Raw genomic sequence first — 26,279 nt, 5'->3', positions numbered from 1 at the left:
GAAGGACTGCCCAGCTGAAAACCCCTGCAGAGGAAGACCAGAAGACAACAACTGCCTTGGCTCCAGAAACTCACCGGCCTGTCTCCTGCCTTCCAAAGAACTCTGCTCCAGCGACGCCTTCCAAAGGGACCAGCGACCTCTGAATCCTCTGAGGACTGCCCTGCTTCGACGACGACAAGAAACTCCCAAGGACAGCGGACCTGCTCCAAAAAGACTGCAACTTTGTTTCAAGAAGCAGCTTTAAAGAACCCTGCAACTCCCCGCAAGAAGCGTGAGACTTGCAACACTGCACCCGGCGACCCCGACTCGGCTGGTGGAGAACCAACACCTCAGGGAGGACCCCCGGACTACTCTACGACTGTGAGTACCAAAACCTGTCCCCCCCTGAGCCCCCACAGCGCCGCCTGCAGAGGGAATCCCGAGGCTTCCCCTGACCGCGACTCTCTGAAACCTAAGTCCCGACGCCTGGAAAAGACCCTGCACCCGCAGCCCCCAGGACCTGAAGGACCGGACTTTCACTGCAGGAGTGACCCCCAGGAGTCCCTCTCCCTTGTCCAAGTGGAGGTTTCCCCGAGGAAGCACCCCCTTGCCTGCCTGCAGCGCTGAAGAGATCCGTTGATCTCTCATAGACTAACATTGAAAACCCGACTCTTGTTTCTACACTGCACCCGGCCGCCCCCGCGCTGCTGAGGGTGAAATTTCTGTGTGGGCTTGTGTCCCCCCCGGTGCCCTACAAAACCCCCCTGGTCTGCCCTCCGAAGACGCGGGTACTTACCTGCAAGCAGACCGGAACCGGGGCACCCCCTTCTCTCCATTCTAGCCTATGCGTTTTGGGCACCACTTTGAACTCTGCACCTGACCGGCCCTGAGCTGCTGGTGTGGTGACTTTGGAGTTGCTCTGAACCCCCAACGGTGGGCTACCTTGGACCAAGAACTGAACCCTGTAAGTGTCTTACTTACCTGGTAAAACTAACAAAAACTTACCTCCCCCAGGAACTGTAAAAATTGCACTGTGTCCACTTTTAAAGTAGCTATTTGTCAATAACTTGAAAAGTATACATGCAATTGAAATGATTCAAAGTTCCTAATGTACTTACCTGCAATACCTTTCAAACAAGATATTACATGTTAAATTTGAACCTGTGGTTCTTAAAATAAACTAAGAAAAGATATTTTTCTATAACAAAACCTATTGGCTGGATTTGTCTCTGAGTGTGTGTACCTCATTTATTGTCTATGTGTATGTACAACAAATGCTTAACACTACTCCTTGGATAAGCCTACTGCTCGACCACACTACCACAAAATAGAGCATTAGTATTATCTATTTTTACCACTATTTTACCTCTAAGGGGAACCCTTGGACTCTGTGCATGCTATTCCTTACTTTGAAATAGCACATACAGAGCCAACTTCCAACATTGGTGGATCAGCGGTGGGGTACAAGACTTTGCATTTGCTGGACTACTCAGCCAATACCTGATCACACGACAAATTCCAAAATTGTCATTAGAAATTGATTTTTGCAATTTGAAAAGTTTTCTAAATTCTTAAAAGACCTGCTAGGGCCTTGTGTTAGATCCTGTTTAGCATTTCTTTTAGAGTTTAAAAGTTTGTAAAAGTTTGAATTAGATTCTAGAACCAGTTTTAGATTCTTAAAAAGTATTCCAACTTTTAGAAGCAAAATGTCTAGCACAGATGTGGCTGTGGTGGAACTCGACACCACACCTTACCTCCATCTACAGATGAGAGAGCTAAGGTCACTCTGTAAACTAAAGAAAATAGCAATGGGCCCCAAACCTACCAAAGTACAGCTCCAGGAGCTTTTGGCAGAGTTTGAAAAGGCCAACCCCTCTGAGGGTGGCAACTCAGAGGATGAAGATAGTGACTTGGAGGGAAATTCCCCCCCTCCAGTCCTACTTAGGGAGAGCAGGGCTACTCAAGCCCTGACTCCACAAATAATAGTCAGAGATGCTGGTTCCCTCACAGGAGGGACCAACAACTCTGAAATCACTGAGGATAGCTCCAGTGAAGAGGACATCCAGTTAGCCAGGATAGCCAAAAGATTGGCTTTGGAAAGACAGATCCTAGCCATAGAGAGGGAAAGACAAGAGATGGGCCTAGGACCCATCAATGGTGGCAGCAACATAAATAGGGTCAGAGATTCTCCTGACATGTTGACAATCCCTAAAGGGATTGTAACTAAATATGAAGATGGTGATGACATCACCAAATGGTTCACAGCTTTTGAGAGGGCTTGTGTAACCAGAAAAGTGAACAGATCTCACTGGGGTGCTCTCCTTTGGGAAATGTTTACAGGAAAGTGTAGGGATAGACTCCTCACACTCTCTGGAAAAGATGCAGAATCTTATGACCTCATGAAGGGTACCCTGATTGAGGGCTTTGGATTCTCCACTGAGGAGTATAGGATTAGATTCAGGGGGGCTCAAAAATCCTCGAGCCAGACCTGGGTTGACTTTGTAGACTACTCAGTAAAAACACTAGATGGTTGGATTCAAGGCAGTGGTGTAAATAATTATGATGGGCTGTACAATTTATTTGTGAAAGAACACCTGTTAAGTAATTGTTTCAATGATAAACTGCTTCAGCATCTGGTAGACCTAGGACCAATTTCTCCCCAAGAATTGGGAAAGAAGGCGGACCATTGGGTCAAGACAAGGGTGTCCAAAACTTCCACAGGGGGTGACCAAAAGAAAGGGGTCACAAAACCTCCCCAGGGGAAAGGTGGTGAGACAGCCAAAACTAAAAATAGTAAAGAGTCTTCTACAGGCCCCCAAAAACCTGCACAGGAGGGTGGGCCCAGAGCCTCTTCACAAAACAATCCTGGGTACAAGGGTAAAAACTTTGATCCCAAAAAGGCCTGGTGTCGAAACTGTAGTCAGTCTGGACACCAAACTGGAGACAAGGCCTGTCCCAAGAAAAGTTCCACTCCAAACTCCAATCCAGGTAACACTGGAATGGCTAGTCTCCAAGTGGGATCAACAGTGTGCCCAGAGCAAATCAGGGTCCACACTGAAGCTACTCTAGTCTCTGAGGGTGGGGTGGATTTAGCCACACTAGCTGCCTGGCCGCCTAACATGCAAAAATACAGGCAGCAGCTCTTTATTAATGGGACAAGTGTAGAGGGCCTGAGGGATACAGGTGCCAGTGTCACCATGGTGACAGAGAAACTGGTTTCCCCTGGCCAATACCTGACTGGAAAAACTTATACAGTCACCAATGCTGACAATCAAACTAAAGCACATCCCATGGCGATGGTAACTTTAGAATGGGGAGGGGTCAATGGCCTGAAACAGGTGGTGGTCTCCTCAAACATCCCAGTAGACTGTCTGCTTGGAAATGACCTGGAGTCCTCAGCATGGGCTGAGGTAGAACTAAAAACCCATGCAGCCATGCTGGGTATCCCTGAACTGGTGTGTGTAAAAACAAGAGCACAATGCAAGGCACAGGGTGAAAAAGTAGAGCTGGAGTCTGGAAAAATGGCCCAGCCTACCAAGAGAAAAGGAAAGTCAGTTGGGAAACCAACTGCAACACAGTCAGAAAAAGAGAACCTCTCTTCTCAGGAAGAAGTTCTGCCCTCTGAGGGAACTGAGCCTTTGGAGCTTGAACCTTATCAGGTTGAGCTCTTAGGCCCAGGGGGACCCTCCAGGGAGGAGCTGTGTAAGGGACAAGAAACCTGTCCCTCTCTTGAAGGCCTTAGGCAGCAAGCTGCTGAAGAGTCCAAGGGCACGAAAAATGGAACACATAGGGTCTATTGGGAAGGTGGACTCCTGTACACTGAGGCCAGAGACCCCAAACCTGGTGCCACTAGGAGAGTGGTAGTGCCTCAGTCGTTCAGAGAGTTTATTCTGACCTTAGCCCATGATATTCCCCTTGCTGGGCATTTGGGACAAACCAAGACGTGGGAGAGGTTAGTCAACCACTTCTACTGGCCCAATATGTCCCAGAAGGTTATGGAGTTTTGCCTCTCCTGCCCCACCTGTCAATCCAGTGGTAAGACAGGTGAGCACCCAAAGGCCCCCCTCATTCCACTTCCAGTGGTGGGGGTCCCCTTTGAAAGAGTGGGTGTGGACATAGTTGGTCCACTGGAACCTCCCACAGCCTCAGGAAATATGTACATCCTAGTAGTAGTGGATCATGCTACTAGGTATCCTGAAGCTATTCCCCTTAGGTCGACTACTGCCCCTGCAGTAGCCAAGGCCCTCATTGGTATCTTTACCAGAGTGGGTTTCCCTAAGGAGGTGGTGTCTGACAGAGGTACCAACTTCATGTCAGCATACCTAAAACACATGTGGAATGAGTGTGGAGTGACTTACAAATTCACTACACCATACCATCCACAAACTAATGGCTTAGTTGAGAGATTCAACAAGACATTAAAAGGCATGATCATGGGGCTCCCAGAAAAACTCAAAAGGAGATGGGATGTCCTCTTGCCATGTCTGTTTTTTGCTTACAGAGAGGTGCCACAGAAGGGAGTAGGATTCTCACCCTTTGAACTTCTGTTTGGTCACCCTGTAAGGGGACCACTTGCTCTTGTTAAAGAAGGCTGGGAGAGACCTCTTCATGAGCCTAAACAAGACATAGGTGGTCATTCTGACCCTGGCGGTCTTTGACCGCCAGGGCGGAGGACCGCGGGAGCACCGCCGACAGGCCGGCGGTGCTCCAATGGGGATTCCGACCGCGGCGGTAAAGCCGCGGTCGGACCGGCACCACTGGCGGGGTCCCGCCAGTGTACCGCGGCCCCATTGAATCCTCCGCGGCGGCGCAGCTTGCTGCACCGCCGCGGGGATTCCGACCCCCCCTACCGCCATCCAGATCCCGGCGGTCGGACCGCCGAGATCCGGATGGCGGTAGGGGGGGTCGCGGGGCCCCTGGGGGCCCCTGCAGTGCCCATGCCACTGGCATGGGCATTGCAGGGGCCCCCGTAAGAGGGCCCCTACATGTATTTCACTGTCTGCTGCGCAGACAGTGAAATACGCGATGGGTGCAACTGCACCCGTCGCACAGCTTCCACTCCGCCGGCTCGATTCCGAGCCGGCTTCATCGTGGAAGCCTCTTTCCCGCTGGGCTGGCTGGCGGTCTGAAGGCGACCGCCCGCCAGCCCAGCGGGAAAGTCAGAATTACCGCCGCGGTCTTTCGACCGCGGAACGGTAACCTGACGGCGGGACTTTGGCGGGCGGCCTCCGCCGCCCGCCAAGGTCAGAATGAGGGCCATAGTGGACTATGTACTTGGCCTTTGCTCTAGAATGGCAGAGTACATGGAAAAGGCAACCAAAAACCTTGAGGCCAGCCAACAGCTCCAGAAGTTTTGGTATGACCAAAAGGCTGCACTGGTTGAGTTCCAACCAGGGCAGAAAGTCTGGGTTCTGGAGCCTGTGGCTCCCAGGGCACTCCAGGACAAATGGAGTGGCCCTTACCCAGTGCTAGAAAGGAAGAGTCAGGTCACCTACCTGGTGGACCTGGGCACAAGCAGGAGCCCCAAGAGGGTGATCCATGTGAACCGCCTTAAGCTCTTCCATGACAGGGCTGATGTGAATCTGTTGATGGTAACAGATGAGGATCAGGAGGCAGAGAGTGAACCTCTCCCTGATCTTCTGTCATCAGACCCAAAAGATGGCTCAGTAGATGGAGTGATCTACTCAGACACCCTCTCTGGCCAACAGCAAGCTGATTGTAGGAGAGTCCTACAACAGTTTCCTGAACTCTTCTCCCTAACCCCTGGTCAGACACACCTGTGTACCCATGATGTGGACACAGGAGACAGCATGCCTGTCAAAAACAAAATATTTAGACAGTCTGACCATGTTAAGGAAAGCATTAAGGTGGAAGTCCACAAGATGCTGGAATTGGGAGTAATTGAGCGCTCTGACAGCCCCTGGGCTAGCCCAGTGGTCTTAGTCCCCAAACCTCACACCAAAGATGGAAAGAAAGAGATGAGGTTTTGGGTGGACTACAGAGGGCTCAATTCTGTCACCAAGACAGATGCTCATCCAATTCCTAGAGCTGATGAGCTCATAGATAAATTAGGTGCTGCCAAATTCTTAAGTACCTTTGACTTGACAGCAGGGTACTGGCAAATAAAAATGACACCTGGAGCAAAAGAGAAAACAGCATTCTCCACACCTGATGGGCATTATCAGTTTACTGTTATGCCCTTTGGTTTAAAGAATGCCCCTGCCACCTTCCAAAGGTTGGTGAATCAAGTCCTTGCTGGCTTGGAGTCCTTTAGCACAGCTTATCTTGATGATATTGCTGTCTTTAGCTCCACCTGGCCGGATCACCTGGTCCACCTGAAGAAGGTTTTGAAGGCCCTGCAATCTGCAGGCCTCTCTATCAAGGCATCCAAATGCCAGATAGGGCAGGGAACTGTGGTTTACTTGGGCCACCTTGTAGGTGGAGGCCAAGTTCAGCCACTCCAACCCAAGATCCAGACTATTCTGGACTGGGTAGCTCCAAAAACCCAGACTCAAGTCAGGGCATTCCTTGGCTTGACTGGGTATTACAGGAGGTTTGTGAAGGGATATGGATCCATTGTGACAGCCCTCACTGAACTCACCTCCAAGAAAATGCCCAAGAAAGTGAACTGGACTGTGGAATGCCAACAGGCCTTTGACACCCTGAAACAAGCAATGTGCTCAGCACCAGTTCTAAAAGCTCCAGATTATTCTAAGCAGTTCATTGTGCAGACAGATGCCTCTGAACATGGGATAGGGGCAGTTTTGTCCCAAACAAATGATGATGGCCTTGACCAGCCTGTTGCTTTCATTAGCAGGAGGTTACTCCCCAGGGAGCAGCGTTGGAGTGCCATTGAGAGGGAGGCCTTTGCTGTGGTTTGGTCCCTGAAGAAGCTGAGACCATACCTCTTTGGGACTCACTTCCTAGTTCAAACTGACCACAGACCTCTCAAATGGCTGATGCAAATGAAAGGTGAAAATCCTAAACTGTTGAGGTGGTCCATCTCCCTACAGGGAATGGACTTTATAGTGGAACACAGACCTGGGACTGCCCATGCCAATGCAGATGGCCTTTCCAGGTTCTTCCACTTAGAAAATGAAGACTCTCTTGGGAAAGGTTAGTCTCATCCTCTTTCGTTTGGGGGGGGGGGTTGTGTAAGGAAATGCCTCCTTGGCATGGTTGCCCCCTGACTTTTTGCCTTTGCTGATGCTATGTTTACAATTGAAAGTGTGCTGAGGCCTGCTAACCAGGCCCCAGCACCAGTGTTCTTTCCCTAACCTGTACTTTTGTATCCACAATTGGCAGACCCTGGCATCCAGATAAGTCCCTTGTAACTGGTACTTCTAGTACCAAGGGCCCTGATGCCAAGGAAGGTCTCTAAGGGCTGCAGCATGTCTTATGCCACCCTGGAGACCTCTCACTCAGCACAGACACACTGCTTGCCAGCTTGTGTGTGCTAGTGAGAACAAAACGAGTAAGTCGACATGGCACTCCCCTCAGGGTGCCATGCCAGCCTCTCACTGCCTATGCAAGTATAGGTCAGTCACCCCTCTAGCAGGCCTTACAGCCCTAAGGCAGGGTGCACTATACCATAGGTGAGGGTACCAGTGCATGAGCATGGTACCCCTACAGTGTCTAAACAAAACCTTAGACATTGTAAGTGCAGGGTAGCCATAAGAGTATATGGTCTGGGAGTTTGTCAAACACGAACTCCACAGCACCATAATGGCTACACTGAAAACTGGGAAGTTTGGTATCAAACTTCTCAGCACAATAAATGCACACTGGTGCCAGTGTACATTTTATTGCAAAATACACCCCAGAGGGCACCTTAGAGGTGCCCCCTGAAACTTAACCGACTGTCTGTGTAGGCTGACTAGTTCCAGCAGCCTGCCACACTAGAGACATGTTGCTGGCCCCATGGGGAGAGTGCCTTTGTCACTCTGAGGCCAGTAACAAAGCCTGCACTGGGTGGAGATGCTAACACCTCCCCCAGGCAGGAGCTGTAACACCTGGCGGTGAGCCTCAAAGGCTCACCCCTTTGTCACAGCCCAGCAGGGCACTCCAGCTTAGTGGAGTTGCCCGCCCCCTCCGGCCACGGCCCCCACTTTTGGCGGCAAGGCTGGAGGGAACAAAGAAAGCAACAAGGAGGAGTCGCTGGCCAGTCAGGACAGCCCCTAAGGTGTCCTGAGCTGAGGTGACTCTAACTTTTAGAAATCCTCCATCTTGCAGATGGAGGATTCCCCCAATAGGGTTAGGATTGTGACCCCCTCCCCTTGGGAGGAGGCACAAAGAGGGTGTACCCGCCCTCAGGGCTAGTAGCCATTGGCTACTAACCCCCCAGACCTAAACACGCCCTTAAATTTAGTATTTAAGGGCTACCCTGAACCCTAGAAAATTAGATTCCTGCAACAACAAGAAGAAGGACTGCCCAGCTGAAAACCCCTGCAGAGGAAGACCAGAAGACAACAACTGCCTTGGCTCCAGAAACTCACCGGCCTGTCTCCTGCCTTCCAAAGAACTCTGCTCCAGCGACGCCTTCCAAAGGGACCAGCGACCTCTGAATCCTCTGAGGACTGCCCTGCTTCGACGACGACAAGAAACTCCCGAGGACAGCGGACCTGCTCCAAAAAGACTGCAACTTTGTTTCAAGAAGCAGCTTTAAAGAACCCTGCAACTCCCCGCAAGAAGCGTGAGACTTGCAACACTGCACCCGGCGACCCCGACTCGGCTGGTGGAGAACCAACACCTCAGGGAGGACCCCCGGACTACTCTACGACTGTGAGTACCAAAACCTGTCCCCCCTGAGCCCCCACAGCGCCGCCTGCAGAGGGAATCCCGAGGCTTCCCCTGACCGCGACTCTCTGAAACCTAAGTCCCGACGCCTGGAAAAGACCCTGCACCCGCAGCCCCCAGGACCTGAAGGACCGGACTTTCACTGCAGGAGTGACCCCCAGGAGTCCCTCTCCCTTGTCCAAGTGGAGGTTTCCCAGAGGAAGCCCCCCCTTGCCTGCCTGCAGCGCTGAAGAGATCCGTTGATCTCTCTTAGACTAACATTGAAAACCCGACGCTTGTTTCTACACTGCACCCGGCCGCCCCCGCGCTGCTGAGGGTGAAATTTCTGTGTGGGCTTGTGTCCCCCCCGGTGCCCTACAAAACCCCCCTGGTCTGCCCTCCGAAGACGCGGGTACTTACCTGCAAGCAGACCGGAACCGGGGCACCCCCTTCTCTCCATTCTAGCCTATGCGTTTTGGGCACCACTTTGAACTCTGCACCTGACCGGCCCTGAGCTGCTGGTGTGGTGACTTTGGGGTTGCTCTGAACCCCCAACGGTGGGCTACCTTGGACCAAGAACTGAACCCTGTAAGTGTCTTACCTGGTAAAACTAACAAAAACTTACCTCCCCCAGGAACTGTAAAAATTGCACTGTGTCCACTTTTAAAGTAGCTATTTGTCAATAACTTGAAAAGTATACATGCAATTGAAATGATTCAAAGTTCCTAATGTACTTACCTGCAATACCTTTCAAACAAGATATTACATGTTAAATTTGAACCTGTGGTTCTTAAAATAAACTAAGAAAAGATATTTTTCTATAACAAAACCTATTGGCTGGATTTGTCTCTGAGTGTGTGTACCTCATTTATTGTCTATGTGTATGTACAACAAATGCTTAACACTACTCCTTGGATAAGCCTACTGCTCGACCACACTACCACAAAATAGAGCATTAGTATTATCTATTTTTACCACTATTTTACCTCTAAGGGGAACCCTTGGACTCTGTGCATGCTATTCCTTACTTTGAAATAGCACATACAGAGCCAACTTCCTACAGGTACCAGAGTATTAAAACTATCAGTAAGCAAAATATCCATAAGGAAGTAAAAGGTTGTTATATTTAACTCCTGTAGCAAGTAGGGTTCAGCCAATTTATTTCCAACAGATTTTTCGCACACATCTACCCCGTTTTTGACTTTTACTCTGAGTGAATCTCTGAGTCTCTCCCACAGTAAGTTCACAGTTGTGGATCTCAGAGTGCTGCCCATCGGCTGTGTAGCTAGGGTAAGAGGCTGTGGGCTGGGGTCACGTGGACACGTGAGTGTGCATTTGCCTGGGCTGCACGTGTGTGACTACCATCTTGCGCAGCCAAGTTTCTGCAGAAAGGTAGCCTGTCACTGAAGGGACTCTTCAAGGGTTGGTACTGACGTGGGGTAGGCCTTTCAATGTGAGTGTGCCACTCATAGCGTAGGTCCATAGTGCACACTGAAAGTCTGTAGTGCTTACACTATATTGCACATTATAAGCAAAATCTGCACTTGGGCACAGGCTCGCTCCACTTAGGCCTACAGAGATTAGTGAGGTACCAGTCTAGGGGTGAACAAGCACCCTGAGAGTAGGTTTACAAACCCCAACGTCATGTCTACACTCCGTATGACAATTTAAACATTGTAATTTTTCTCTGGCTCAGCTCATAATCAGATTTCAGACCTTTGTGCTCCTAGAGCAGTGGTTCCCAACCTGTGGTCCGGGGACCCCTGGGGGTCCGCAAAGCCTTCTTAGGGGGTCCGCGAGAGCCTAGAAAATTAAAAAATATGAACAAATATTGACAAATTAGGTCCCCAGCTTCCAGTAATGACAGGTGGGGGTCCCTGGATTCCCATGATGAGTCAGTGGGGGTCCCTGGGTTCCATTAATGTTAAAGTGGGGGTCCACAGAAATCAAAAGGTTGGGAACCACTGTCCTAGAGGGTATAGTTAACTACATTTTTCCCCCAGAAGGAGGATCAAAGTACCCCAACACAATAGAGGAGTTGACAATGCTTGACCCAGATTCTGGGAAAGGAAAGGATGGGGAGGAAATCTGCATGTGTTAATTAGCTTTCCACACTGGACTTGAGTTGGAACAGCCCAGGCCCACTCAAACAAAGGAGGCGGGTTAGGCACCTGGAGCCAACACAGGACAGGCTCACATTTGAAATCTTAGGGGGAAGGGATTAATTAGTTGTGTTAGCTAGGGGCTCTCCCACACACAGCTTGAAGCAGCCATACTGGAGTGTCCCAGAATGCTGTATATGAGGATTGGGACATGGGTGGAGTGATGAAGTGACCCCTAGGTTTTGCCAGTGGTGCTTGGCTCCACAAACATTTCACCCCACTTAAAACCCTTTGCACAAGAGAGAAACAGATGAGAATGCACTGGCCCTGGGAGTAATGACGGGGGACGAATGGCCATCCTGCAGGAGAAGCTACCTGGTGCCCTATGAGATTGAACTTTGAGACTTTGACTGAAGCTGATCCCCCGGACTAGGATGGGCCTCTCAAGGGCCAGTGGTGCTGGTCACTTTATACCTTGTGTTGAATAGGTGAGAGAATGGATTTGCTGAAGGATTTGCTGAAGATTGTCCCAGGACTTCTGTGGCCGCTGACGTTGGTGACACATAGATGCCCTTCAAGAAGCCAGGAGGCACAGAGGAATAAACTGCAGGTAGTGAGTAAACTAATGAGGTTTAGAAAATTGGCATCTCAAAAGAGTGGGATATAACTAAGGCAGGTTCCATGAAGTCCGTTGAGAAACTTTGAGAATAGTACCACCTAAAGCCCGCTCAGCAGTCCAGACACTTTCAGCTTAAACAGGCCATACAGACAGAAGTAAACAACAGGACGGACTTGCCTGATAGTAACTGGTTGGAAAGCAGAGTACTGCAAGAGGAGCTTTTGAGGAGGACATTTCATCAGTGTTTTTTATCAAACCCTTATTAACAACATATCTTTCAATTTAATGAGACTTAGGGCAATGTGGGAGGTAGACCTGGGTCAACTAGAGGATATCGATTGGGAGGCTGCATTGATGCATCCGTGGGAAGTAGCCATTAAGGCCCCACTAAGATTAATTTAATTGAAAATACTCAACACAGTAGGATATAATAGGAGTAGACTGCACAAAATGCACACAGTGTAACACAACTGAGGGAAAATTCTGTCACACAGTCTGGAGGTGTCCCTTGATACAGAACTATTGGGCCGAGAAAACAGACGAACCATCAGTGGTTCTTGAGGTCCAAATATCTATTTACCCTCTTTTCATGATCGATCGATGATATTCCATGTGATGTTGACCTAACTAGATTACAATTGTTGTTCTGTGCAATAGATTGTATGCTCCCAAAAAGGGACATTGCTAAAATGTGGAGTATCCCGGCTACCTCAACCGAACAAATGTTGTCAGTTGGAATGCCTGCATGCATGGAAATTAAAAAGGGAAGTCTAGAAGGGAAAGCATGGCCGAACAAGAGTAGGAAGTTATGGGCTGGCTGGAGGGCCTATAATGGTACTGAATGGGAGTCTTGGACCACTCAAGAACATGACTCGGGCTCTAGGTAGTGCCTTAGGACTGCACAAGAGGGACTAGTGGGGCTCAAGGCGGGGAATCCAGGTGGACCAAAGTCAGAAAGAAACAAGCAGAAATGGGTGCATACGTGCACTGAATTTGTGTATTTTTGATACCGTGTGTAACAACCTCCGTTTTAGTGACATGTTTCTGAAAAAATAATAAAAACAGTTTAAAAAAGAAGCCAGGAGGATTTGTGACCTGAGGAGTGCAGCAAAGATGGTGTTTTGCTAGCCGGCTGTCGAGTGGGTTACTGCACCTCCCGTGTGAGAAAGCGCACCAAAAGCCCAGGTAGGGGCAGTATTATCCAGCTCCCCCTAAAAATGCACCTTTAGTGGCTCGCAGGGGAATGGCCACCAGAGGCAAAAGGAGCCAAATATCATGACAGTCGGACACATGGGCCTGAAAAAAATAGGCCTATGAAGTTGACGGAGTAATGGAAAAATTAGTTACATGGCGCTTCACTGATATTTCCTCAAAATACCCCTGGGATGGGTCAGGACCCAGGGGTCAGCACAGTGTCCCTTTTGACCCTATCTGGGGAGGAGAACGTGCATTTGGCCCCCTCCCTAGAGGACATATTTGTCCCCCAGGGGAGCTATCTCCTAGGAGCCGGTGCATCAAAAGTGGATTCTGGGGACTCGGACCTCAGGGACCGCATAGGACTCCAGGCCTGAGTGTTTTGGGTGCCCCTGTGCGGGTGCCGGGAGGTGGGGCAAGGTGACCAGCTTCTTATCTCTCTGCTCTCGAACAGGGCAGAGGGCACTGCTCCTGCCTACGAGCAGGAGACAGAAAGCCTTCTAACTAGTGCCACATTACACGAAAGTGGGCAAGCTCCCGTGCCACACTGAAAGAAGGGTGCTCTGCAAGGAGAGCCGGCAGGGGCTGCAGAGGCATCGGAGCTCACCCACACAGCACCCAAGAAACCCCAACAGACCCCAGAGCTGTGGTTCCCCGGGTCAGACTGGGACATCTAGATACAAAAAATGAAAATGCAGTGCGGAGTCCGTACAGAGCGCCTCATTGCCTCGTAGCCAAGGCTAGCTGTTTAATTATTCATGGATCAGACATGGAGCGCACCACAATCCCTCATAAAAGTGTTTAAAAATGTGCATATTTTCCGTGTAGCGGCTCACGAAGGGCAGGGGCTAAATCAACGGTCTTGAAATGTACTGTAGGCGGCGCATAGAGCGCAACAGACCCCCACCCCCCCAAAAAAAAAAAAAAATTTTTTTAATTTTTTTTTTTTAGAACACACTGTACCTCTCCCAGGGAATTGAATCTCTGACTTCAGGAAAGGTTCACCATGATTTTAGATTTGGAGTGTGGGGGTCCGTTCTCAGGGGCTTAGTCAATAATGTAAGGGGGGTGTGGGTCTGAGATTTCCCAACAAGATATGAGGTGAACCCAGCTAAAATAGATTAGGCTGGTGCCTCTGGCTGGGTTTAGTTTAGAGTTATTTAGAAGAGTAGGGTAGTCAGCAAGGACCACAGTGAAACAGTCTGAACTTCTTGGTCTGCTCTAGGCAAGTTCCTTTGCACACCTATGAAAGGCAGGGAGGCCAATGAGAGAAGACGAGGCTCAGGCCTCACATAAGCAGGCTAGACTTGGAGAGGGCAGCGAGAGCTGGTCGTGTGGTAGCCCAGGAGTCCAGGTCTGCAGACTTTAAGAGATGGGGACACACACTGGATGCTTACAATCAAGATCACCTGCTTAGAACCCATAGATAGGTACCCACCTTGGGCAACAATACGCAGGGATACCATAGCATGTGTGCCTAATGCGTCTGAGACAGTGGAAGGTATTCAGTTGCATGCTTCCCTACCTCACAGAATAGGTACAGCACACCATCAGTGAGGTAAGCGCCCCACTGTGAAAGTTTCCTTCCTTAATAGAACAAGTACAACACAGCAGGTTGAGTGCAAGCTTCAGTCTCTCACAGAACACTATTCACATTTTAGCTTCCAGTCCTCATAAAATAGGTACAGCCCAGCAGCAGAAGTGCACGCTTTTCCCTCACAGAACAGATACAGCCCACCATCATCACTGCAAGTAGCCCTCACAGAACAGGTAAAACTGGGCATCAGCAGTGCAAGTTTCTCCCTCACGGAACAGGTACAATCCACCATCATCACTGCAAACCTCTCCCTCACAGAACAGTTACACCTGGGTATCAACAGTACAGACCTCTTTCCTCCCAGAACAGGTACAACTGGGCATCAACCTTAAAACCCTCTCCCTCATATACCAGGTACAACCGGGTAGCATCAGTACAAGCCTGTCCCTCACAGAACAGGTACAGTCCACCATCAACAGTACAAGCATCTTCCTCACAGAACAGGTACAACTGGGCATCAGTGCAATCCTCTCCCTTACAGAACAGGTACAACTGGGCATCAGTGCAATCCTCTCCCTTACAGAACAGGTACAACTGGGCATCAGCAGTGCAAGCTTCTTTCTCTCATGAACAGGTGCAACATGATAGCAGTACAAGCATTCGTCCCTGACAGAAAGGTTCTAGCACTACATCAGCAAAACAAGCTTCCTATATATGACAGTTACAGCACAGTCTGCCTGCCTCAATTGTGCAAACACCCTTAACTATTTGATGTATATGTATGCTGCAGTATGAGTATATGAGTTGGTAAGTCTATGGATTGCTGAGTAGGTAAACAGATAACTATGGCTGGATAAGTGGGAGTTGATGTACTCTATCAATCTGTGACAGGACAGAGAAGTAGTTGGTATGATGGTGGAGTGAGTTGGTGAGCAGCTGGGAGAGTGGGAGGCTGGATGGCTTATGATTTATGTTTGAATGAATGTTGAATTTGTGTGGATGGATCGATTGATGAGAAGTCTGGTGATGGAGAATGTATGTGGAAAGAGGATATCTGGGGAATAATAGTTATTTGTGCAAACGTGATCGATGGTCAGCTTATGTGTTTATGGATGAATTACCGGTCACTTTGTATATGAGGTACATGTGTATGTACATGGTGTGTGGGTTGATGAATGTGTGGACAGATCATGTGAGCATGCACATGTGCAGATAGATCCCTGTAACTTGATGCTGCTGCACTTACATCTGCAGTCCGTGGCACATGGGGAGCTTTAATAAAGGGCTATTGAACTCACAGGGCACTTACATCTGCCTGTTGGGCAACAACTCACTGTGAATCACTGTGATGGGAAAGCAGCACCATACAATACCATTGGGAATCCTGATTCTACAAATCGACAGTGATGTTGGATTTCTGCGCTTCTGTGTCATACTCCAATGTTCAAATATTCAAAATGTGTCAAACATGATATCTTTCAGATGAAGCTGTGTCTTTGACACTGCTGGCTGTAACATAGAGTCATTAGAGAAAAGCTTATAACTTAAAGAATAGAAGTGAATCTTCCCAAAATGAGGTTTAACATGCAGTAGCACTTACAGTAAGGGGTTACATGCACATTCCAAGAAGTCATCCATCTCAGAATGAGGTGTAACATGTGGTAACACATTAAAAGGTGTGACATGCAAGTTCCAAGAAGTGAGCTATCTCAGATCAAGGGCTAACATGAGGTAGCACTGGTAACAAAGGAGGTGACTTACACATTCCAAGAAGGGAGCATCACAGACTGCAGTATAACATGGTAGCACCGAAATAAAGGGGTGGCAGGCACGTTCCAAGAAGTAAGCTGTCTCAGAATGAAGTACAACACACAATAGCACTGGTAACAAAGGGAGTGACATGCACATTCGAAGAAGTGAGCCATCTGAGAAGGAGATGTAACATGCGGTACCACTGGTAACAAAGTGGTTGAGATGCACATTCCTGGAAGTGAGCCATCTCAGAATGAGGAATACCATGAGGTACCACTGGTAACAAAGTGGTTGACGTGGACATTTCAGGAAGTGAGCCCTCTCAGAATGAGGTATAACATGAGGGAGCATTGTAACAAAGGGGTTGACATGCAAATTTCAGGAAGTGAGCCATGTCAGAATGAGGTATAACATGCACTGGTAGTAAAATAGGAGAAGGACATGCACTTTCCAAGAGGTGAGCTGTCTCAGAATGAGGTACAACACGCAGTAGCGCTTGTAACAAAGGGAGTGGCTTGCACATTACAAGAAATAAGATGTCTCAGAATGAGGTATAACTTGCAGTAGCTCTGGTAACAGAGGGGGTGACATGCACATTGGTGGAAGTAGGCAATGTTTAGAATGAGGTATAACATGCAGGATAACTAGTAATGAGAGGGTGACATGCACTTTCCAAGAAGTGAGCAATCTCAGAATGAGGCATAACCTCTGGTAGCATTGAAAATAAAGTTATGACATGAAAAGCTATGAGAATTAATCACCCGTATGCTAAGGAACTGTGAGTAACTGTACATGTTTGCACTATTATTCTCAGCATGGGGCTCCATGTGCACAAAATGGAAGACACAATTTTAACTGCTGTAGCACTGTGCCGCAGTGCCCGAGCACCCAACTCAGGGTGTGGCACTGCGCATGGATGGGAGCATCACCCAAGTGCATCACTGAAGTGAAGTGCATAACAGGAATGAGCGATCTGCACTGCTTATAATAGACATCAGGACCCAACTAGCACTGTCAGCCCATAACCCAACTCAGGAAATATTTGGGTGGTGTCCACCACATAAATCCCCTCAATGCCACCCCACTGCCCCTCGTGGTTGGTTCTACGACTTCAGTTGCAGTCTAATAAAAGTAAAGGAAAGACTGTGGAAAACATGTTTTGAAACACAGTGACTTAATGACACCATTGAGAGAACAATGCAAATGTTTTATGTCAGAATTAATACTATTGTTTGTGAGTATCACCCCACTTGACTTCAATGGTGGATCACAATGTGTAATGCATTCTAGTACTGTCTACACCAATTTAAGTGGTGATCTGGTGACTCCTGGACAAAGCCTGTAGGCCTGCCTAATTGATAATGACATCCTATAAATGTTGATGTTACATCTAATATAGGTGTGGGTATTGTGGTTATACTGTTTAGGGTTCATAAAGCGTGGAAAGTGATATGAAGGTGTCATCAAAGGTAATATCTACTACTATCTGAATGTATATATTTGTAATTTATTGCATAGTATTTAGTAGTGTGTGTGTGTGTGCTTGTGTGTGTATGTGTAATAAAAGTAGATTCTGTTTTTATAAGCAAAAATATTGAATGGACAATTTCTTGAGTGTTGTTGTTTCACACTAGTGATTTGGGGTTAGTAACCCACACCACCTCACCACCTATATATATGACAAAAAGATCCTTCAGCTCTTTAACACCACAAGAGAAAGCCGCCATTAAGCCAGAATTAGGCCATGACGAAGACCCTTTTTGGTTTGAAACGCGTAGCTGAATAGAACGTTTCTGGAAAAGATGCAGATACGTTGAGTGCAGCTTTCTCTTTTGGTGTTATAGCGCTAAAGGATCTTTTTGTCATTTATAAACCGGATCCACACCCGTTTGCCAGCACCAGCCCCATTTGGTGGATGTGGATGAAGCCGGAAGAAAGTGGAACTGTTTGGAGTATATAAGGATATATATACATATATATATATATATATTTGCCATTCAGCAGATGCTGGCATGCTGCAGAGTGTCAGTGGTGCTCGTGAGTGTGGTCCATAGCCGCAAACACATCATGGAATTAAAAATCCTCCTTTCAAGAGAATGAGCATGGCACTACGGATGCTGTTGCTAATGCAGAGTTTATTTCACTGAGAAAATCAAATCAACGCGTTTCAGTTGACACTGCAACCTTGTTCACAGTAAGTACTCCATGATAGAGGTATGCATTAATATGTAACATGCAAACATCAACATAAACAAAAGACTAACTCATGCCTTGTTACACAGCTGCCATCTTTGAATAGGCACAGATATATGTACATACTCTGCATTAAATAACAGGATGCATCGGTATTCTCCATTGTTGCACATTCTCATTGAGTCAATAATACAATCCATCTTATTAGAAATGTGGACGTATGAATCAATGCTCCAAAAATTAATCACTTATTATTCTCAAATCTGTCATTCTCTATCTCATATTAGAAAGGAACGATTGAATTTCCTGCTACAGTGCATGAATCACATCCACTGTTGAAGCATTTTATGCACTGTTTGACACCTTAGGTATAATAACATGAATTTACAAAAAGAGCAAAACATTCTCATCATGATCATTCTGCATCAAGTTAATATCATAATGTGCACCACTGCAACTTAATTGAAATTTTATTCTATCTAGTGGTGACATCACAGCAGAGTGTTAACTCATTTCGCCCCAGTGGGCTAACAAAATCTCAAACCATTCTAAGCAACATCAAATAGAAATAAAAGTGAATAAAGTTAGAGAAATACAATTTGAAACAATATATACCTAAGACCTATACCCATGAACATATGATACTTCATGTGGCTTCAACCTTCTAATCTCTGTAACCCATACCAAAACTTTTACTGAGATGTTTTACATTTTGCTATCAGGCTGTGTATCTATTGAAAACAAATATTGTGCAAACAAAATTAAAATTAACAATTATGTACAGTAAATGGCTTCAAATGCTAGACTCAGATGTTAGTGACACTCTATCCCAAACAAGTATACAGTTCCTCATCCACATTTGAACCAATTGGTTGTATGCTAACCATTTCCAAAATGTATTGTTTCATGCCTTCTCAATTATTTTTCTATGTCCACTTGTCTGATGTTTTTGGGTACACGTGCAATGCAGCTATACTTTAACAGTTCCTGATCACCCTCATGATGATTCTTAAAATGCCTAGCTACTAGGTAGCTATGATCTTTATTCTTTATAGCCCTTATGTTCTGTAAGATCTGTTTGTGCATCTTTAGTGTGGTGCTCGCAACACAGGTTTTAGGACAGGGGCATCTTAACATGTATGCAATGTATTCACCTTTGCATGTTAGTCTGCCTTTGAATTTGATGTTCCTATTGGAAGGTGTCTTTATGTTAGTGATGTTCTCCCCGTGTTGACAAGCCTTACACTTTTTGAATTTTGTGAAGCTTTCCATTACTGTCAACCAAGTCATTTTTTTTTTGTTTGTGCACGGATATCACTCCTTACTAATCAGTCCCTCATGGATACAGCTCATCTAAAGAACATCAAAGGGTGCTTAGGTTCCTCCTGTCCTATGACTGGGTTATCTCATTTTTTTTTCATATACTCAAAGTATGTAATGGTATGAGGATGAGTAAATCTGTATTTTTCTATATATACTTACCTTCTGGGACAATATGTTTGCTCTGATAAAATGATAGCACAGTATTAAAAGTGCACAATTCTGACATACAGTCACCTCAACATCATTGTCTGAACGGCCTTGACCTTGTTTGTTTACGCTGCTACTGGAGGTGAACCAGTGAAATTTAGGTGATCTGGTTTTCCTTGACAGAAATACATGTCTGGTACTATTTCATCCACTGAGGCTTGATGGCTCACCCCTAAATGTGTTTAATGACCTGTATGCACATACCTTTTGGTATAACCACCAAACCATTGTCCTACGTGGCTTTATCATTGGTGTGAGTGATTTCTTGTCAGGTCCAGCAACAACATTTCTAAGATGCCTGTCATCATTTGGCTTCTTACAGGTGGTCAGGGTGCAATTTGCCCATGAGGATTAAGAGTATCATAGTAAAATATTAAAATGTCAATATAGTAAATATTGAAGTCTGGCCATCAGCATGGTATGATCATCAGGTGATTCTTTTTAAACTTCCTGTCCACATGTGGCAGATAAAGGGGTAGCCCCTGCCCTTGCTTCTCTGAGACACAGGGTTGTCTGCTCATCACTGCCAACACCCTGACCACTGCATTTTGGTCAGTTGCCTAGTTAAGCCTCCCCATTGGACACCACAGTTGTTTGTTTTTTCTACCCAGTTTTTCCCATTATCTATAGTCTCATGTTCTTGGCACTCAAAATCGCTAAGCTTCCTACTCATGCTGGAAATTGTTTCAATTCTAAACATAAAACTCCAGTAATGCTGGAAAGTTGAAAGGAAATGGAGAAAAAGCTGCTGCTAAGCATCCACACCCAGAAAATTTGTATTTGAAAATCTAACATTTAGGTGGTGACTCAAGCAAAGTACCTTATGGTTCTGTAAACTCCCTCTCAGTTCCTTTGCTTACACTCCTTCTATGTAAGTCCCCCAAGACCTTTCCAATTCTTTTGCAGACTTCTATCACATATAATCGAGGCTACTCAAAAAAATTGAACACACTACTGAGGGCCACTATCTTCCCAGAAAGGGATATCTAAGAAAACATATGTATTAAATGATTGCTTACTATAAGGACAATGGTATTTTTTCTTTTTAGCCTTATACCCCTTTTCTCAATTTCCTTGCAGGTCTTCAATTTCATCTTCTGTTCTCTCTTTTCCACTCTGGCATCCTCAAGTACATCTCTGTCAATGTCCTGAGTGGCCTTTTTCTTGTATTGTTTGTGCTTTCTTGTAGCTTCCTTTCTCTGATGTCTTTCTCCACCTCTCCTATCCACTTTTAGTTTTTCTTCATCTTTCTTCAATGCCTTTTCTCCATCATTTATAATGTTTCTCTCTTTCTTCCAAACTCCCCTTGCACCTGTCTCTCTCTAGAAGACAGAAACTGAGCTTAACCTTTGCAAAGTGTCTGTCTCCTCTACGTCTTTGTGTATTTTGCTCTTTCTACTCATCCTTTCACCAGTGGCTTTTCTCTTGTGGTCTCCTCATCCCTCCAGTTTCACTATCCTCAGACCCCCACCACCAGGATGTTTCTTTCTCCTTCAGTATTTTTCATCCTTATTACAATATCTCTTTTGCTAAAGCTTTTCCGTAATTTCTCATTTCTTCTCCGATCCCCAGTGTTATTGAATCTCATTCACAAACTGCACTTTATTGTATGTTTTGTAGTAGTAGTCCAATGAAACTTACTAAAAAGTGCTAATCACGATCTACCCTTTTGTAGTAACTTACACTTTTCTAGTAATTTATACCTTTGCAGTAAGCCCAGCACTACACATGGTCAAACCACTGGTACTGCAACACCCTCTCATAGAAAATAATGGAGGGAGGACTTAAAGTAAAACCCCACAGGAAATAATGTTACATTAAATTAGATTATTTAAAATGATTAAAAGTATAACTAATGTTAACTATATAAAAATAGTACACATTTATTATTTAATTATAAGATATGTAATAAACCATTTTTAATGTAAAACATAGGGACGATTTATATGTTGGCAGAAAGAGTACTCCATTGCAATGGCTATGGAGTATCCTTCAGGCCAACATAATGGTCCACCCAATTTAGATTGGCAGAATATAGCCGTTTTGGGCTGCTTGTCACTACTAGGAAAACCATAGTGATGAGGGGCAGTAAAAACATAAAAATGCTCCGCTTAGCATGGGAGATAACTCTCTTGGTGAGAGGGATTTTTTTTTTTTCCAAAAACAAAATCCCACTTTAGGGCTTTTTTTCTAAAATAAAAAAAAACTTTGTAACTTTGCCATACACCTTTGTCTGCCGGAGCCATAAGCCTAAGTAATAATGCATTCACAAGAACTGCCTTGCTGGCCTGACATGCATTTCTAAATTTGGAAGTCAGGACCGCCACCAGGGTGACAGAGTATTTTACTCTGTTGCCCTGGCGGTGGATGGGCCGACCGCCAGGATATAAATAAATATGTTGATTTTAATTACTTCAGTACATCACTTTTAATAATCATTAATTCACTATTAAATATATATTTTTCAGGGCGGAATGTGTTTTTAATTTAAAAATTCAGAACATTAATTTAAACGTAATTTAATATATTTCCATTATTTAATGGCATAATTTAAAATTACTAGTGCTGCAGCATTTTTCTTCTATTCTGTTCTACATTTAAAGTAAATATATAAAATTAATTTGCATTAATAGTTATCCTATACTTTCCCATGTAGAGATCTGCAGAGTCTCCCATGTGTAGAGTGTAGGAGCAATGTAATTTAATATTTAATAATATTAGATTAACTATGAATGATACTGACAATCATTTGTTTCTTGCACAGACTGCTGTGAGAATAGAAGAAGAAAAAGTTATTAATGCTCCTGAATTGTTGGATAGTGGAACATGGGGAATGTCTAATGATCATGAAAAGAACACTAAAAATAAAATTTCTAAGTGAGTGAAAAAGACCAGAAGTGGTTTGAATTGTTGAAGGTTCACTGTTAACTTCAGGACCAAGATGAAAGAATTATGATCCACTTGAACTACTATTTGGAGATCACACAGAAGTGTTCGTGTTTGACGTTACTGCTCTAGTAATCATACATTCATTTTTCGGGATTATTTAGTTGAAGAGTTATAATCTATATATCACTTGAACAGTATCTCTGTCACCACAGTAATGTCATGATCACTACTATATCTCTGAAAGTTATTGCCCTTCAGATGATGGGATTCCACTTTGACGTTGGTAGAGGCTAATCTTTCTTCTGTGCCATTGCAGTACTATGCATTTTCTCCAGTTGTTTTATAATGCTAACATTTGTTCAATGTCTCCTCATAGGTAACTGGATTGTGTCATACCAATTGAACCTGGCATTGTGGTTCTTTTTTTGATATATTTGTTCCCTAACTGAGAAAAAAGGAAATGCTAAATAATTATTTACAGTATGATTTGCAAAATGAGTTAATTTTAATCTGTTCATCACCTGTTGGAGCACCTTTATTATTTGTACCCAAGAAAGACCAAGAACCCGGACCATGTATTGATAATATAGGCATAAATCAGACCTCAATCATAGATAGATGTTCTTTGCCTGTTTTCAAGGATATTCTGGAATAAGTTAATGTGGCACAATTTATTGTACTAAACTTGATTTACACAGTGCTTATCAGTAAAAATTAAGATAAAGTGTAAGAAACAATGGTTTACACATCGTTGGAGAATCATGAATATTGTATGATGTCATTTGGGTTGTGCAGTGGTCCTGCCATTTTTCAGATCTTTATGGATTTGATATTCTGAGACTATGTTAATTAGGGCCATCAAGGTAATTTTAAATGGTGAGGTTTATCTTTGAGGCTATGATGTGACATTTTGTCCTGTTCAATGGACGGCTGCTATCTCAGATGACTTGATGGTGGTTCCTCTCAAATGGCTCCTTCTTATTTGTAGTTGTTGATTTTTATGTCAATAAAAGAACTTAAGAAAAGAAAAGGTATCAGGTCATTTCCTCTAGGCTGTTCCTACATTATTCACCTATTAAGGTGAAAATCAATTTAAAATGTATCTATCTTCTAAATAAATGTTTTGACGGGTCTATTCCAGTGTGTTCATACAATCAAATCTGTAATTTCCACCCCTCAAGATAATTATGGGGAGGAGATCAAAACCATCTTTCTCTACACTATGTAGAGAGTGGCTTATGAATGGTGATACTGGACTCTCCCCATTGGAACTTCCTCCCTCTTGCCCTCTCATCTTGAATCACGCATTTATTTTGTATATGTGAACAGAAGTCCCAACTTTTCAGTTTAGACAAATTCCACTTCACAAACCAGCGCCACAAGACAGTTTTCTGAATTAGTGTTCAATATTAGCATTATTAGATTAGATAAGCAGGGAGTACAAGCAGTACCACTTCTTTATTGCCAAACACCAGTGACATCCACACAGAAAATACATTTTGGAGAGAGTCTATGTGTAGTGGATGGCAAGGATGTGTTTGGGATGAAATAGGTTTATATTGGGTATGTTATACCATTGTGAATGTGTCATTGACAGATCTGGTAGGATGGTATTATATGTCGGCAATGGTATAGAGGTGTGTCAAGGATGGTAGTACAGTGTACCGAGGAGGATGTAAAGCTCAATTAGGGATTTTGTAAGGGTTACTGTGGATGCTGTATTTGTTGGATATGTGGTTCGGTACGGTATGTTTTAGGGATGGTCTAAGGTCGTGCTTGACACATGCAAGAATGTGTTAGATATGATGAAATGGTATGTTGACAAAAGCGTAATGTGTGTTTGTGATGGAGATGTTCTTTTGGGGATGGTGTAATGTCTTATGTTAATGGTGTGATGTCTATTGAGAATTGTACATGGGTTATAGAAAATGGCATGGGAAGTTGTTGGGAATGGGGTACCAATGTGTTGGAGGTGATGCTAGAAAGTGTTGCAGATGACGGTTGATGTGTTGAGGATTGTGTATTGACTGTTACATTTCTTAGATTTATGTTATAGTTAGGTTGAGAGAACAAGGAAATACTTTATTGGTTCTCTTAAAGTAAATTTTATAGGAAGAACACTGCTTGTGGACCTCCTGGCCATCCCAAGTAGGTCCTTCAATCATGCATGTACTTTGCAAGAGCACTAAGACCCAGATCCTCTTAAAACATGTCTGTGTAGCAACTCAAAATACTGAATTGTTTGGTTCATTCTCACCACTATACATATTTCTCAAATCATGGGATATGACCAAAGAGAATCCTCTCATTGTGTTAAAGGTGAGGTCCTATGTCTTAATATGTTAGCAGTGCAAGACCAGTTGATTTTCAGCTGACAATCAGTTATGTCACAGATGAGGCCCATACTAATTTTAGGTACATTAAATTCTCCCTAAAACACATTTTCCATCTCTCAGGGAACTTTCCATTCAAGCATTTAGGAACTGCAGCCCAAAACCCCAGCATGGCCAGTTTAGCACAGCTTGTATGCCCAAATCAAAAATCAATGGACTCCGAGGACCTTCCTACAGAGGACGTACCTCCCTCTTTGAGCCCTCTTCTAGGAAAGGGCCTCCTAATCTGTGTCTTAGGGCCTGATTTAGATTTCGGCAGCTGGGGTACTCCATCACAATGGTGACGGATAGCCTACTGACAAAATATAAATCCTTAAGGATATAATGGGATTTATATTTTGGCGGAGAGGTTATGTGTCACCTTTGTGTGATGGAGTAACCCGTCCATCGAAATCTAAATGAGGCTGTTAGTGCATTTTTCATGTAATAGACTATCTATTCTATATTCATTTTTGCTGCTTAGCTCTTAACCATCCCCTTGGAGCACATCAGCCATCTCTTAGCAGCCATATTTCAACGACAGACTGGACAGTGGCTGACCAGCCATAAGAGTGGCTGACCAGCCATAAAATCTCCTGTAGGAAACTGGCCCTTGTTGAAGTTACCCCCCCACTTTATGCCTGATATTGATGCTGACTTGACCGAGGCCCCAGCACCAGTGTCCTTTCCCTGAAGCTGTATCATTGTTTTTACAATTGGCACACCTCTGGCACACAGATAAGTCCCTTGTAAAAGGTACCAGTGGTACCAAGGGCCTTGTGGACAGGGAGGGCCCCTAAGGGCTGCAGTATGTGTTGTGCTACCCTAAGGGGCCCCTCACCAAACACATGCCCACTGCCATTGCATATTGTGTGTTGGTGGGGAGAAAAAGGCAAAGTCGACATGGCATCCCTCCCAGGGTACCATGCCCACAAAACACTGCCTGTGGCATAGGTAAACCATCCCTGTAGCAGGCCTTATAGCCCTAAGGCAGGGTGCACTATACCAGAGGTGAGGGCACTGTTGCATGAGCAATATGCACCTACAGTGTCATATTGCTCATGCAACAGTGTCCATTCTTAGACATTGTAAATGCAGTGTGGCCATATTAAGTAAATGTGCTGGGAGTTTGTCATTATGAACCCCACAGCTCCTTGATGGCTTCATTGATGGCTGGGAAGTTTGGTATCAAACTTCTCATCACAATAAACCCACACTAATGCCATTGTTGGATTTATTCTAAAAAGCACTCAGAGGGCTTCTTATAGATGCCCCCTGTATTTTACCAAGCCCTCTAGTATAGGGCTGAATGCTCTGTGCCAGCCTACCACTAGCAG

General features: G+C 45.1%; 1 protein-coding gene across 4 annotated transcripts in view; it reads left to right on the top strand.

Annotated features, from left to right (window-relative positions):
- NRSN2 (neurensin 2) overlaps window positions 1–26,279 on the top strand; it is a 99,469-nt gene that overhangs the window by 58,172 nt on the left and 15,018 nt on the right. The window contains exon 2 of one of the 4 annotated variants that reach the window (XM_069243331.1): window positions 17,963–18,152. The exons of 2 other annotated variants lie outside the window; for them this stretch is intronic. The gene's annotated coding sequence lies outside the window, so the exon portion shown is untranslated. Of the gene's footprint in view, window positions 1–17,959; window positions 18,153–26,279 lie in introns of all 4 variants that reach the window. One more of the 4 variants, XM_069243330.1, reaches the window with a different exon arrangement.

Source organism: Pleurodeles waltl, chromosome 7, assembly GCF_031143425.1.
Source record: "Pleurodeles waltl isolate 20211129_DDA chromosome 7, aPleWal1.hap1.20221129, whole genome shotgun sequence".
Lineage (NCBI taxonomy): Eukaryota > Metazoa > Chordata > Amphibia > Caudata > Salamandridae > Pleurodeles > Pleurodeles waltl.
This window is presented reverse-complemented; position numbering and strand designations above follow the sequence as displayed.